The sequence below is a fragment of the Lolium perenne genome, chromosome 6 (assembly GCF_019359855.2).
Source record: "Lolium perenne isolate Kyuss_39 chromosome 6, Kyuss_2.0, whole genome shotgun sequence".
NCBI lineage: Eukaryota > Viridiplantae > Streptophyta > Magnoliopsida > Poales > Poaceae > Lolium > Lolium perenne.
This window is the reverse complement of record NC_067249.2, coordinates 76,879,774-76,892,556: the sequence shown is the minus strand read 5'-3', so window position 1 is coordinate 76,892,556 and position 12,783 is coordinate 76,879,774. Positions and strand designations below refer to the sequence as shown.

The window sequence follows — 12,783 nt, the reverse complement described above, 5'->3', positions numbered from 1 at the left end:
TGCTCTCCCTTTTTTTTCAGTGCCCTTATTGTCCAAAAAAAAGGAAAAAATTCCAGTATAATACGGAAGCCTCATGAACGACTCTCACAAACAAAGCTGAAGCTGCTACATTGATTTTTATCGATCTCTTGTAAAGAGTATATCCAGTTAACTGAACATGATTTCGCCATTCGATTGCCATGTATTTGCCATTGTACAAGAAAACTACATCAAGACAGTAAACCTTATTATCTTCGATAGAGAAAAAAATCTTAGAATTAAGCTCCATTTACACAACTCAAACAGTAGATAATACAAAAAACACATGCTGGTCTATATCTTCCCTTGCAAGCAGGTAAGCATGTAGAAGGCTACCGAGATAAAAAATTACAAAACTGATCCATATTTTAACGCATATGCTAATACACAATGATAAACGTGTTTGTTTCTTATTGATACTTTGCATGCCACAGTTTCTTATTAATATCAACTAAGGAGGAGCACTACATTCAAGAATGAAAAAATGGGTCAATCCCCCACCACACAACTATTCATTCACTAAATAAACTACGCCATCTTTCTCCCGTGACAGGCAGTGGGAATGTTGGAAGAGCAAAGCGAGACAATGGGAAACCACATTCTTCATCACCTTGGTCGAGAAACCGACCAAGGGTCAAGCAAGTCTAATCCATGGCCGATATATCTGTCATGACATGGCAGGTAACCTGGTCGAATAAAACACTGGGGTAAAACAGACGTCTGCAAATTCACGTTGGACAATAAGTTGTGCCTTGCAGCATTGCATGGATCATGGATGATCATTATTGGAGTCGATATTTTGGTCACACAGCAAATATTGTATAATAGTAATCAAAACTCTTGTGATGTTTCAGTACAGAATTCAGCTCACTAGTCCATTTAGAGACAGAAAATGCTAGTTAAAACTGAAGATTACAAAGGAAATAACAATTACAAGTTGTGATTTGGGGTATGACATACGGATACGAATGATCATTACATTAATTAAACCATCAGCCTACTAGATTAGAAGTTTTCTAATTAAGCTAGTTACTTCAAGTCTTTGATCTTCTCTTCTTTACCTGAAAATCACAAACACAAAATGGAATTAAGAATTAAGAGCTTAACCTTGTGAAAGCTAGGATTAGTCATCAACTATTTCAAGAGGCTACTAATACGCAACGGCCAGCTAGCCATTAGTCATGCAAAGGCAACAGTTCAAATTTTTTTGAACAGATTTCGCAAACAGCCACTCGGCCAGCACACTTGTAGGCCAGCTAGAAGCAAACATATCTCCAAGATAAATGACATGAACATCAGATCATTAGGAGCCAACCTCTTATTGTGGAACTTGAAATATGTAAAAAACAACGTGCACAAATAGAGATGCATGGCAGGTTCAAGTCTAGTGTCATTTGATATCTAGAACCAAAGCCAAGCCCTTAGTGTAGAACTTGAAATATGTCAAATACAACATGCACAAATAGAGATTGCAGGTTCAAGTCGAGTTTCATTTGATAGCTAGAACCAGAACAATGTCAAAACAAATGGAGCCATTCCTACCCTAAGCAAGGCATCATCAATTCAAAATGCACCATGCATCAACTGTACTAAAAATACCTGTTCATTTTTCAAATAACTCTTGAGTGCTCCTCTGTTCCATATTATAGAACATTTTGGGTAGGCCTATGGAGCAGAGGTAGTAGTATTTATCCAGATTTGCAATTTGCTAGACAAAAAATTAAAATATGACGGCGGCACAAGTAGCCTCAACTTGCAAGTCAGGCAAACAAGTACTAGGCAACAGTTCAAATCCATCTTTCAAGAAAAGCAACGGCAGCACATGCATTTCAAATCCTTTTTCGACATATGCACCAGTTGAAACACACACATAGATGCTAACACTACAAGCCGGAACACACACATATTCAGACATACTTTTCATTACTAGCTGCTAAGAACATCAGAGGTACAGTTTGGATACATTAGCACTACAGGGCACATATCAACATTACACGATGGGGATGAGGAGTTCAATCGAGGTGGTGACCATCGGCCGGCTCCGGCACCGCAACCTCGTGCAGCTGCTCGGCTAGACGGCTACTTCCGGCGCAAGGGCGAGCTCCTCCTGGTGTACAACAACATGCTCACGGCAACCTCGACAAGCACCTGTACGACCAGACGAAGATGCTCCTGAGCTGAGGCGAGAGGTTCCGCATTATCAAGGGTGTCGCGTCGGGATGCTGTACCTACAAGGCTACATGAGGACTGGGAGCAGTTGTGAGTAGCCAGATCCTCCGCCGCATCCGCCGCCGGTGCTGCTGCGCGGGTTAGTCTGGGACATGGTGGAAGAGAGGATGCTGGTCGCGGCCGGCCGTGTCGGGTGAGAGGGGAGAATCGGGAGGAGAGGATGCTGGTGGACGTGTCTGGTGAGAGACGAGACGAGCAGCGGGATCGTGGGAGTCAAAAGCCTTGTCTGCTGGCTTTCTGTCCCTGATCATAGGACCCACCAACTTTACAGAAATGGTGGAGAAAGAGTAAAATAACTTCTCTCACCTCGCATCTTGTCCGCATCTTTGCGCATCCAACGGCTCTAGAAGCACCCACACCCATGCTTGGGTGTACGTATGTATTTCACCATATATATCTTCAGAATTTTGGCTTTTGCTCTCTCGCTGCAGTAATCTGCATTATCATATAAAAGGCGTCAAATAAGTATGATTTGAATGATGGTAACTTGGTAAGTGTAACTTCAGAACTAAACAGGCATTGGAAAGAAACAACAAAGTTTATAAGCATCTCAGCTAAAAGTAACAATCATCAGGGGGCACTAAAGTCATAATGAACCAAAGAAATGTTATTAGGAAAAAAGGATTTTTCTTCAAGAAAACGCAATAACATTGGTGTCCTAAGGCATTGGGAACGCAATAACATTGTTATTAGGAGGTGAGTTACTACATCAGTTACAAAATAAGTGGACGTCCTAATGCTATCAATTATTTTTCAGATTCAACACCAACCTTAGATACAACACCCACAATTCAGTAATGCCAGAAGAAGCAGCATTGGTATCAATATTCTGGATTCGATCTAATTGCAGACCGGAGACTGGCTACAGTTTAGCTACATGGATGGAAACCAATAGCAGTATCACAGAGCACATGGGAGTTGTAGATCAAAGGGTGAACCAGGAGCTCACCGGATAGGTGCTGAGGCCAAGCCTTGTCGCCACCGCACCAAACAGAAGTCTTAACAGCTACACAGATGCTCTCAAACGCAACAGTCTAGAGATAGGAAAACCTGAAGAGATACATAATACAACACAGTTAACAACAGTCATTGAATCCTAGGTGTTTAACCCGGAAGTATGAAAACATTATCTTATGATCTGATGATATTTACAAAAAGAGGAAGAGCAATCTTCATGCACTAGGGCCTGCTCTTTGGACTATAAACATAATGTTTCCAAAGTGTATTACATTAGAAAAACATTATGCTTTTAATCTAAAAGGCTGGAGATCCGCAGCTTAACATCAGGAAGCATAAAAAAAAAGCTTAAAGAACTCCCAGCAGCCCAATCAGAAAAGAAACCAACTAGACACCAAAAGAAACAACTCTTAGAGCAATGCTCCACTGCAAAAGAGCAAACTCTATTTCTTATTGATCGCAAATGACAGAAACAATCCAGCTGAAGAACAACACTCATTCACAGCTTCAAGCACTGTGATTGGACGGGAAATTGCATTAACCTGTTTATTTCTTCCTAAGGATAGCAGCACAAACAGTCAAATTGAAATAGGGACATTCTCGCTACCTGCTTCCGTGGCAGGAAAGTTGAGCTCAGAATCTAGAATTGACTCATTGTCTGCTTGAAGGTAAGACAAGAGTGAATTCGATTTAAAGTCCATGTCAGCTTCCAAAACATACAGTCGGTCGGGTTTTTTATTCCCCTCCGATGCACAAGAAACTTGGTCAACATTATTGTTTGGTTTTACAGCAGGTCACACTTTCCTTCATACCTGTTGGGAAAGCATATGGAGTATAAAGATTAAAAACGAATTAATAAACTACTGCCAAAAAAGGAAAAAAACATTTACCACAAGATAATAGGCTCATCAGTTCAATTAAGAATCAACTAATACATAGACCATGGAGGAACAGAAGAATTTATCTTCTGTCCTGCCCACATTACTACATTAGCTTCCATGCTAACAAACTTGTTGGCTTTCCAAATCAGTAAAAATACTAAAGGCTATATGATGCAACCTAAACAGATAAGAGCACAATCTTTATTTAGAAAGAATTTAATCCTGTAAAGAGAAATGACCTATATATTATTTATAGCAAGTAGATCATCGAGGCATAAGTATGCGTGTCAAATAGATATTCAGAATTCTTCTAAAATAGTAACAACCTTTTATATGATGACCTATAATCATTGATACCACCCAATCCACAAGAGATCGGGTTTGGGTAACTATGTTTTAGCTCACAAGCTTTTTTGCATTACTGTTCCATTATTAATACCTCCATTAGTTGTCCCAAGGATATAAGCCAACATAACAACGGAAAGTGTCCACAACTAGGCAGACAACTTTATAAAATATACAGACTTTCTAATAAAATATTGACTATCTCAGCACTACCATGCATCCATAGGTTAACAGCTTGGGAATAAAATCTAACCACAATTATCAACAAAATAAGAAAGCATAGGAGAATTAGCATCTAGCTATCATAATCCATCACTAATATGAAAGGTAGCAAGCTTGAACAAAATAAAAGGAGAGCTTGGGACAAACTATATTTCCAGAAAGGATCAGCTATAATAGAAACATGACCTTAATCCGCTTCCAAATATATGCGATAACAATTCGTGCTTGCGTAGGGAATGAAGACCATAATGAGCGCAAAAAAGAGAGATTAAGACATACAATTCAATCAATTTGAGCATACAGAATCAAGCGCAACAAATTATCAATAATGCAGAATACCTTCACATCATAGCAAGGTAAACAAAATCAAATCTTGGTGCAGGTGCATCATTCACGGCATACATACATGGTGCAATATTAGAAAAATAGCGAGTAATCGAGACAGAAAGAGAGACCTTCTGAGGGGCCGTGGTGATGTAGGTGACATGCAAGTAAAAGAAGGAAAGAGCAGCAGGGCATAGTGGACCATGGCATCAACAGCTCGACAACTTGCTGCTACGCCCAAAACGATCCTAGCTCTGCCTTCACATGCTCCGGCGCCGCCATCTATGAGACATCTGCCCTTCCACTTGAATTGAGAACAAATCATCTATTTGTGTCTAATATAGTAAGTAATTAATCTCACACACCATGCATGCAGGATAATACCAAAACAGGTCCAAATTACTTAGTGACTACAACACTACTCACTAAACATGGTAAATCAATAAAACAACACACAGGCTGTAATCGAGTAACACTACATCTACGGACAATTTTCTACGGAATTCACCTTACGGACATACGTGGAGGCCACAGGAAGGATTGAGGCCCTAAAAATCATGGGAGGTGGGAGGGATACAGCCAATCACACAAGGAGGAGGCAGTCCATAAGGTTGGTCCGTGAGAATTATTCCGTAGGTGTAGGATTTCTAGGCTGTAATCACCCCTTACTTCTATTATTCCAGTAAGATGAAAGACAATCTACATCATTTAACTACACACTGCAACAGCAAGACAAGTGGAAGAGTACCATCAAGTTAAACCATCAATCCATAGGTCAACATTTGCTCATAGGCAAGTATTAAAAACATCATAACAAACATACTGCAGCAGCGACTAACAAGCAGCAAAACCCTCATATTTTCCAACATTACCGAGCAAACATACTTACAAATCCTAGGAAGGCCAATGTAGTAGAAACATGAAACCTTTCTGGAAAAAATAAGAAACAATGTTGTATAGTAAGCCTTCAAACAAAATAGCATAGTGCGCAACTACAGCATACACTAAACTGTCACCATGTTTGGTCAGGTGATTTCGACAAAGAAAAAAAAAGTTAAGTCTTCAGTCCACATATTTCAAACAAAACAAATAAATGACAAAATGTTAATATGAAATTAATTTTATTAAGTAACCTATAATTTACAAGTGCTAACGTTTTACAAGAATCAGTAAATGGTGATATAAAGAAGCATAATGTGTCTCTGGTCACCCACTTGGTCACCCGCTACAGTGAAACCCTTCATAGGAAAAAAATATAGATCATTCCATCTAAAGGAATTTAAAAAGGTGTCCGCACTGAAGTGGTACTTACTATTTTGCAAAATAAACTATGTGCTGCTTACACAAAACTATATGTGAACTAGCTTTCAATAAACAGTTCAGAGCACGTGCAAATCGGCAACCTTACGTATGATGAGATGAATTCGTATAAAACTATACTCCCTCTGTATGGGGGTCTAAGTCCGGAGGACCAATTTTATGGGACCAAGGTGATTAGGTATTGGCGCTATATTTGCACGGAGTTTATTTCAATCGGTTCCACTAGCTCGTAATTATATCCTACTTTTCATTTTCCCATTGTATTAGCCAATCAAGTTCCCTTATGACTCGCATGCATTGGTCATCATTTGTTTCATGCCGTGCGGGGAGACATGAGAGAGAAATTTTGAAGGGCCCAACATGTCTAATTAAGGCTAATAACTACCTCTGGCCTAATATTTTCGAAAGAACCTGGTTTTGGCCTCTGGCTTAATAATCCCATACAGAGGGAGTATAGTTTAGCTCCAGAAAGATGAGCCCTTGGATGAGTAGGTAGACGGAAGTGACTTTTCTAAGATGTTCAGAACACTAGTCTTCAATTTTTTAAGTGCAATTAGGTTTTCATACAGTTGAGCAAATATTAAATTAAAAAGCACATACAACTTAAATGTGTGACTGCATGACATGATTCTTGATCTGTCGGGTCGCTCTTCATATTTTGAACGTTTCCAGAGTAGATGCTACTCATCCCAGGACTGCAATTTAGCTAATCAATGCCTATCACAACTCCCAAACAATAGCTTCATCACGGAGTTACGTGCACTCTGTTGGCTTTTAGGTTTGCACACATGAATCCTCTGAAGCATGACATAATGAGACCAAACACTTAAGTCTTTGATCTTATTTATGGACATAGAGAAAATCATGTTAGTACAGTAATTCTACCTGCTGGTCATCCCTGGATCCTGGATACGCTATTCAAACTTGACAAGAAGAGTGCTGGTCTATGAAGATATCCTAACTCTATCACACCACCAGGCACGCCAACTGAATGGTTATGCACGATATTTCAGCTATAATATATTGGAGAATGAAACCCACAAAGAAAAAGAGCGTGATATTGAGCTATTGTGTGGCGAGATAACCATACCGCTAACAATCAGCACAAAAAATGCATCTTTCAGCATTCCCGGTATTTCAACACAAGCACCACAAAGCATAATCCACCATTTTGTTCTTACCACATCAAGAGCAAGACGATGCTTGACAATGCCCTGCTTCTCCTAGATAGGTCACACTCAAGACTCGGCCTCGAACCAGCAGCATTGGCTCTCTTGGGCCAGCTCTAGCCTTGCTCCAGACGGTGGCACGGACTTGGAAGCCGAGCTCACTGCACATGCAAGTTTTCGATCAACACTTCAATAGCATGAATTTGTACAAAAAGCAGACACAAGAGAAGATTAGTTTAGGGTTCGGGAGCCGGCCTTCCGGGTCTCGCTGTTTCACCAGTGCGAGGTAGACATGGGAGTTGCAAGCATAGAGGAGCACCTTGGCACCTGAGCGGCAGCAGCAGGTTGGGGTGTGCAAGACATCCTTAACAGCAGCTCAACATCCTAATTTAACTGGAACAACTTTGCTTATTTCTTCAAGATTTTTAACAGCAACTCAGCATCCTTGTTCAGAATATAGAGCTTGGTTCTCCCACTCAACTGTGAATAACCTAAGAGCAAAAAAGGAGAATGCAAATGAGCATTAAGAATTCATGTTTAATTAATCACAAAGGAAAATAAGAGAAACATCTGAATGTACCTATGGAACATCTACCAAAATAATATGACACACATTATATAAATGTGTATAGTCGCAATAGTTTCAAAAAAAAAAAGTGTATAGTCGCAATGGGTGAGGGTTCATTATTCAAAATGACCATACAGGTTACCAGTATCAGCCAAACCTCCATGAAGGGCAATTATCAACCAAATCTAATCAGTTTAAGCGTGAAGTGAACAAGATTTTCAGAGTATTAAATGAGTGAATTCCATACTCAATGGCCATTACACATGTTAAGCTACAAAATTGCTATTTCCAAAATTATCTGTAATAGAAAAACCACCGAATAAATGGGCTTCCAGAAAGCAAAGTTGTAGCAGAAAATATTATCAAGGCAGGTCAAGCTATCAGTAAAGTCCTAATTTCTTTTGAGAGGAAGTATGAAACGAATCTACACCAAGAATGGTCAGGTTAAGTGTGAAGTGGGGTCTCTTTTTTTCGATTTATTCACTGATCTGAAATGAAACTTAGCACCTGTTTTGACCAAGATAGGGAGGAGTACATGGCGTCGCAGCGTGACTTGTCGGCGGCGCCAGCAAGGGAGCGCCCATGTACACGCCGGGAAGGGAGCTGCACAGCTCCTCCCGAATCTCGGTTGAGAGGTCCTTGGAAACTTGTGGGAGGGAAATGAGCGGGGCTTATGGTTGTGATGGGTCCTTTCACACCACGTTCCCAGTAACTATCTGCAACAATTTTTTCCTGGGCGTTAATTAGCAAGCAAAAGGTGCACACTAGTGCACTGGGAACAAGTAATTTGAAGAGGAAGAGAGTTTGGTTTCAGATCCTAGTTCAAATGAGAGCAACTAACTTGTCGATAGCACTAACTAAGTTGGCAGCCTATCCATCTAGAACAACAGACTGAAATGTAACAAAAAAAAAGACCTTTTGCAGACCGCCGTCATGGTCAGGCTCTTCGAGCTCGAGATGGGTCTGGATGAGCTCCTCATGGTCGTGGAGTCGCGACCTTGTGGAGGCGTTCGCCAAGCCGTCTCGCCCCCACCTCTGTCGCAGTACCGCCGTTTCCATGGAGGATCCACCAATGGTTGGGAGGAGCAATAGGTAGGTAGGCCGTGATCCCGCAAACCTTCCGGAGAGGTAGGCGGCGGAGGACATGGAGATGGCGCGCGAGGCCGGGCGTAGTGGTCCTCGACACCAGCCGGCATGACAGCGCTAGGGTTCCCGCAGGTTAAGGTAGAGCCACGATCGTCGGGCGCTGCTGGAGAAGGCTGACCCTCGGTGTCCCTTTGCCGGCGAGCGGCGGCGGCGAGATGGAGAGTGGCGCGACGAGTGAGAGAGGAAGGGGAATACGGTGGGTGAGGTGAGGTCCAAGCCTACTTAACGTGTTTTCGGTTGTTGGATCGGTTTGACGTGTTCTGTTAGGTGAGATCGATCTGTGTCACAAATTATGCCATCTGATTCCCATAATGTTTTTTTTTTCCTTACAGATTCTTGGGGTGTCCCGCCTCCTCTTCATCTTCACTAGGTAGAGAAAACGAGGCGCATGAGTACTCCGGCCTCTACACAATTTCCTAACAAAATTAAGGGAGAGAGCCATTAACTAGCGAAGTAGTGTCAATCTCCTACTCCCAAGGGAGAGACGAACTAGTATCATCTAGGAGGGTAAAGTGTTGTTCCCAATACTTCATTCTTAGCCATATCCTGGAATTTCTTCAAACGAATAAGAATGCAGCAAAAGCATCACATCATGAAGGAAATTTTATTAATCGCACATGCAGCACCAAGTTCCAAATATATTTACAACATTAGGCCATCTCAAATCGCGTGGACACAAATCAGACACAAAGATTATGTCCGTTTGGACAAAGATGGCACATCTGTGTACTCCTGTCCCTTTGTACCGCACGGCTGCAAAACTGGATAAACTAGGTTTATATTAGACATGAAGCACTAAATGGGTGAGATTACAAAAACAAGCACACAAAGGCCAAGATATACATCTAAAAATATTGAAACCCATAGGCTACGGTTTGGGTTCATTGCCGGTGCGCCTACTCCCAATCATCCTCGTCGTTGACGCTCTTGGTCTTATTGAAGATGGCCTGGGTTAGGTCGCGGGTGTTGCGGCTTGAGGGCGTTGAATCCTGCGGTGCCGCCGCTGGCACGAGCCACGGCGACCTAGGATGCGGAAGGTTGGGTGCCCTCTGGTACCTAACCATCCTAACCGCGGCGTGCTCCCGCTCCTCCTTCTAGGCGGCCCAAAATGCCACCGCGTGTCGCTCCTCCTCCCCCCGCATGGGCGGTTTGGCGCATGGCCTTCTTCATTGCCTCGAGAGAAGATGCGCAGAACACCTCAACGAGGTGGGGACACTCCATGAGCTCCTCGAGGTTGGAGGCCGCGATGGCAACCTGGAGCTCGGTGGTGTTCTCCTTCGCGGTGGTGGCGGTGGCGCGGTCAGCACCATGTCCTCCCCCTTCACGATGTTGGTGGCGCTAGCGGCTGATGGAGCCTCGCGCGCCAGTGCCCGCGATGCAAAGTAGTTCCTCCGACGGCCTTTGTGCTCATGGGTGAACCGCAAGTCCTAGTGTCGGGACCCGTCTGCGTACGCACAGTCATTGCGCGGGTCCGACGGTAGCAGCGCACGACATCATTGAATCTCGAGGTGGCACCAGGATCTTCCTTGTCATCGTAATCCTCGATTAGGACAACCCACCCTCGGAACGTCCAAGGACCTTGATGAACGACTTTTTCCAATCCCCTAAACAATGCATCTGGATGACAAACAGATTTTCCCCGCCCTCTCTGCAAATCGGATAGATAGATTCCATATTGCCTTCATCTTCCCAATAAACGCATCTGAGCTAAAGGATCTCGAAGTATGAACTTTAGCTATCGATAGCCAGCGGGCCTCCTTCTGCAGTTCTGTTACCTCTTCTGCCCCAATCACAACGTCCTCGAGCTCATCCTCGCGGAGGTCCAGGCAGATCGTCAATCTCCTTAGGAGAATTCTTTGTCGCACGGCCAGAGCCATCCCCAAAACTCGAAGCCATGGCTTCAAAACCCTAGGTGAAATTTGGCGGAAAAGAAAGCAACATGCATGCCGCAGATGAACGCGGAGGCGGATTAGAGGGTGGAGTTGATGTGTGATTGGAGTCGGAGGAAGAAAAAAGCGAATCTCACGGGGCGACAGATCGCCACCGGAGCACTCAAAACCCTAACGAAGGGGTACGTATAACGTAACGAAACCGATTGAGATTCTGAAAACCTGATTGAGCCAAACCAACCAAATGGTTTATATGAACCCAAATGGATGTCCGCTCCTAGCTAGAAATTAAGGAGGGAACAAGGCTCCTAGCACGGTTGAAAATCGAAGCATGCATGAGAATCATGGCCTGAATTAAGGACCCCAAAGATGCGCGAGACGACACATGAAATGACGAGTGATAACTATCATTCCATCAAGAAATAATAACACATGAAATAATGGCACCTGGAAGGTCAATTAAGGGCCCCAAAAATGCGTAATGTCGAGGCATCACATGAAATGATGAGCGATAGCTATCATTCCATGCATGAAATAATAATATGTGAAATAACGACACCTGGCCGACGGTCTTTTGAAATGTCCATGTCCGTTGGTGACGATACCACCCAACAATGACCCTGGGTGGGTTGGTATCTTTTCCGCAACAGGTGAGCCATGGACCTTGGTGGCGGTCAGAATGATAACGTGGCAGTGTGCTCATACCCTAGATGGTCGATGGTAGACCACATCCTTTCTTTCTTGAACACCATGAATCGTCTTGGATTATGATGACTACTGATGATGGCATGACACGAGACCCACACATCTTGCATGTTTATCTATGTGACGCACGCAAGACGTCGAGAGACGAGTCACATGGCCGAAAACACCGTTCCATCCTACCGCACACCTCTTTTGACCCATTTTGCCCAGTGTTTCTTCTCGGATGGTGCTTCCGATACACATCAGTATAAGAAAATACTGACAAGTATTTACCAAAACTCTTATAATTTCATCAACTTTTTTAAATAAATTATTAAATTATAGATGAGTTGTAAACTTTACTACAGATCCTGCATGCTCTCGGTGAGAATGATGTGTAATCGTTATCCCAAAACTACTACTATAGATCCTGTCGCAAGGATGCAGTCGACAAGATCATCACCATGCTCCACGAGAAGGAGCGTGTCGTGTGCGTCCATCACTAGCACTCCCGAGAGCTGCTATTCCATCGGCACATTCGACTACAGGCGCGTCACCATCTTGGAAGGCTGTCGCACATCCCTTGTGGAGAGGCGTGTACCGCGCCACCGGCCTCCTCGTGTTCACCGTCGAGTCAAATGACGCTTGCGCCAGGGAGTTGCCCTCCATGACGCGCACCTCCGCTTGGTAGACGCCATGTACCGTGCTCTTCTTATTCTGATGTTGAGTAACCAATTAAGAACCGACATTCTCCAAAAAAAAAAAATTGTGATAGATGCATGTTGCACATGTAGCTAGCTAGTACATGCAAGCCATACCTTTTTTTTTTCATAACACACGTGAGCTTTAGGTGCATCTACAGTATTGCTTATATACGCATTGATTTATGTGAGTAAATCGAGCGCCAAACCAAATGTGTCGTGGATGTAGCCACGGCAGATGCTACAGGGGGTAGCACTTCATTGATGCGAGGGGAAGGGAACATTGCCATCTACGGGTCGAGGTGCAAGAGACGCAAGGGTTTTACCCTG

At 43.2% G+C, this 12,783-nt stretch overlaps 2 long non-coding RNA genes across 2 annotated transcripts; both read right to left on the bottom strand.

The window, feature by feature from the left end:
• Nucleotides 1-1,691: 1,691 nt before the first annotated feature.
• Nucleotides 1,692-5,275, bottom strand: LOC127307744 (uncharacterized). Its single transcript, XR_007855809.2, has 4 exons — nucleotides 5,108-5,275; nucleotides 3,812-4,016; nucleotides 3,197-3,297; nucleotides 1,692-2,682 (listed from the first exon to the last, which is right to left on the bottom strand). It is a non-coding gene; the product is annotated as an uncharacterized lncRNA (long non-coding RNA).
• A 996-nt stretch (nucleotides 5,276-6,271) lies between these two features.
• LOC139832235 (uncharacterized) lies at nucleotides 6,272-9,410 on the bottom strand. Its single transcript, XR_011746966.1, has 4 exons — nucleotides 8,949-9,410; nucleotides 8,569-8,749; nucleotides 7,785-7,956; nucleotides 6,272-7,626 (listed from the first exon to the last, which is right to left on the bottom strand). It is a non-coding gene; the product is annotated as an uncharacterized lncRNA (long non-coding RNA).
• Between the last annotated feature and the right edge of the window lie 3,373 nt (nucleotides 9,411-12,783).